Below are 3219 nucleotides of genomic sequence, written 5' to 3' on the forward strand. Positions count from 1 at the left end.
GCTAAAGCACAACCCTCTAGAGAGGACTTGACAGAAACATTCGAAAAAGAAGAAGACATGGCAGCCGAAAATAACAACAATGCCAGGAAGATGCTTGGTGACTTCACTGCACCAAATTCCAACTTACATGGAAGAAGCATCTCAATCCCTGCCATTGGAGCAAACAATTTTGAGCTAAAGCCTCAATTAGTTTCTCTGATGTAACAGAATTGCAAGTTTTATGGACTTCCATCAGAAGATCCTTTTCAATTCTTAACTGAATTCTTATAGATCTGTGACACTGTTAAAACCAATGGGGTTGATCCCGAGGTCTACAGGCTTATGCTTTTCCCTTTTGCTGTAAGAGACAGAGCTAGAGTATGGTTGGACTCTCAACCTAAAGACAGCTTGAACTCTTGGAATAAGCTGGTCACGGCTTTCTTAGCCAAGTTCTTTCCTCCTCAAAAGATGAGCAAGCTTAGAGTGGATGTTCAAACCTTCAAACAAAAAGAAGGTGAATCCCTCTATGAAGCTTGGGAAAGATACAAGCAACTGACCAAAAAGTGTCCTTCTGACATGCTTTCAGAATGGACCATCCTGGATATATTCTATAATGGTCTGTCTGAATTGTCTAAGATGTCATTAGACCATTCTGCAGGTGGATCTATTCACCTAAAGAAAATGCCTGCAGAAGCTCAGGAACTCATTGATATGGTTACAAATAACCAGTTCATGTACACTTCTGAAAAGAATCCTGTGAGTAATGGGACGCCTCAAAGGAAGGAAGTTCCTGAAATTGATGCTTTGAATGCCATATTGGCTCAGAACAAAATATTGACCCAACAAGTCAATATCATATCTCAGAGTCTGAATGGATTGCAAAATGCATCCAACAGTACTAAAGAAACTTCTTCTGAAGAAGAAGCTTATGATCCTGAGAACCTTGCAATGGCAGAGGTAAATTACATGGGTGAAGCCTTTGGCAACACCTATAACCCTTCATGGAGAAATCATCCGAATTTTTCATGGAAGGATACACAGAAGCAAGGCTTCAATAATAACAATGGTGGAAGAAACAGGTTTAGCAATAGCAAGCCTTTTCCATCATCTTCTCAGCAACAGACAGAGAATTTTGAGCAGAGCCACTCTAGCTTAGCAAAAGTAGTGTCTAATCTATCTAAGGCCACCTTAAGTTTCATGAATGAAACAAGGTCCTCCATTAGAAATTTGGAGGCACAAGTGGGTCAGTTGAGTAAGAAAATCATTGAAACTCCTCCTAGCACTCTCCCAAGCAATACAGAAGAGAATCCAAAAAGAGAGTGCAAGGCCATTGATATAATCAACATGGCCAAATTCAAGGAGGAAGGGGAGGACATTGATGAGCGGATAATTTATACGCTTTTTGGCATTGTTTTTAGGTAGTTTTTAGTATGATCAAGTTACTTTTTGGGATGTTTTCATTAGTTTTTATGTTAAATTCACATTTCTGGACTTTACTGGGAGTTTGTGTGTTTTTCTATGATTTCAGGTAAATTCTGGCTGAAATTGAGGGACCTGAGCAAAACTCTGAAAGTAAGGCTGACAAAGAACTGTTGATGCTGTTGGATTCTGACCTCTCTACACTCAAAATGGATTATCTGGAGCTACAGAACTCCAAATGGCGAGCTCTCAACAGCGTTGGAAGGTAGACATCTAGAGCTTTCCAGAAATATATAATAGTCCATACTTTATTCGGGAATTGATGACGTAAACTGGTGCGCAACGCCAGTTCCATGTTGCTGTCTGGAGTCGAACGCCAGAAACACGTCACGACCCAGAGTTGAACGCCCAAAACACGTTACAACTTGGCGTTCAACTCCAAAAGAAGCCTCAGCTCGTGGATAGATCAAGCTCAGCCCAAACATACACCAAGTGGGCCCTGGAAGTGGATTTATGCATCAATTACTTACTTCTGTAAATCCTAGTAGCTAGTTTATTATAAATAGGACTTTTTACTAGTGTATTTGTAATCTTTTGGCCATTCGGTCTTTTGATCATTCAGGGGGCTGGCCATTCGGCCATGCCTGGACCTCTCACTTATGTATTTTCAACGGTGGAGTTTCTACAGACCATAGATTAAGGGTGTGGAGCTCTGCTGTACCTCAAGTTTCAACGCAATTACTATTATTTTTCTATTCAATTCTCTTTATTCCTATTCTAAGATATTCGTTGCACTTCAACATGATGAATGTGATGATCCGTGACACTCATCATCATTCACACCTATGAAGGCGTGTGACTGACAACCACTTCCGTTCTACTTTAGACCGGGCGCATATCTCTTGGATTCCTTAATCAGAATCTTCGTGGTGTAAGCTAGAATTGATGGCGGCATTCATGAGAATCCGGAAAGTCTAAACCTTGTCTGTGGTATTCCGAGTAGGATTCTGGGATTGAATGACTGTGACGAGCTTCAAACTTCTGAAGGTTGGGCGTTAGTGACAGACGCAAAAGAATCAAAGGATTCTACTCCAACCTGATTGAGAACCGACAGATGATTAGCCGTGCTGTGACAGAGCATTTGGACCTTTTTCACTGAGAGGATGGGAAGTAGCCATTGACAACGGTGATGCCCTACATACAGCTTGCCATGGAAAGGAGTAAGAAGGATTGGATGAATGTAATAAGAAAGTAGAGATCCGGAAGGAACACAGCATCTCCATGCGCCTATCTGAAATTCCCACCATGGAATTATATGAGTAACTTTATCTTTATTTTCTGTTTATTTTATTTCTCATCTAAATATCTAATCCAATCATAGTTAAATCCGCCTGACTGGGATTTACAAGATGACCATAGCTTGCTTCATACCAACAATCTCCATGGGATCGACCCTTACTCACGTAAGGTATTACTTGGATGACCCAGTGCACTTGCTGGTTAGTTGTGCGAAGTTGTGAACCATGGCATTAACACCAAGTTTTTGGCGCCATTGCTAGGGAAAGAAAAAGCAATGAATTTTACAAAATGCAATAACATATGAATCACAATTTCGTGCACCAAGTTTTTGGCGCCGTTGCCGGGGATTGTTCGAGTATGGACAATTGACGGCTCATCTTGTTGCTCAGATTGGGTAATTTTATTTTATTTTATTTTGTTTTATTATTCTTAAATTTTGAAAAAAAATATTATATTACTTATCCTGTTCTTCAGAATTTTTAAGAATGGATTCTAGAGTTTCATGAAGCATGTTGAAGCCTG

At 40.2% G+C, this 3219-nt stretch overlaps 1 non-coding gene across 1 annotated transcript; it reads right to left on the reverse strand.

Annotated features, from left to right (window-relative positions):
• Positions 1-453: 453 nt before the first annotated feature.
• On the reverse strand, positions 454-561 carry LOC130958797 (small nucleolar RNA R71). The gene has a single exon (XR_009077902.1). It is a non-coding gene; the product is annotated as a small nucleolar RNA R71 (small nucleolar RNA).
• Positions 562-3219: the final 2658 nt, after the last annotated feature.

Source organism: Arachis stenosperma, chromosome 10, assembly GCF_014773155.1.
Source record: "Arachis stenosperma cultivar V10309 chromosome 10, arast.V10309.gnm1.PFL2, whole genome shotgun sequence".
Classification (NCBI taxonomy): Eukaryota; Viridiplantae; Streptophyta; class Magnoliopsida; order Fabales; family Fabaceae; genus Arachis; species Arachis stenosperma.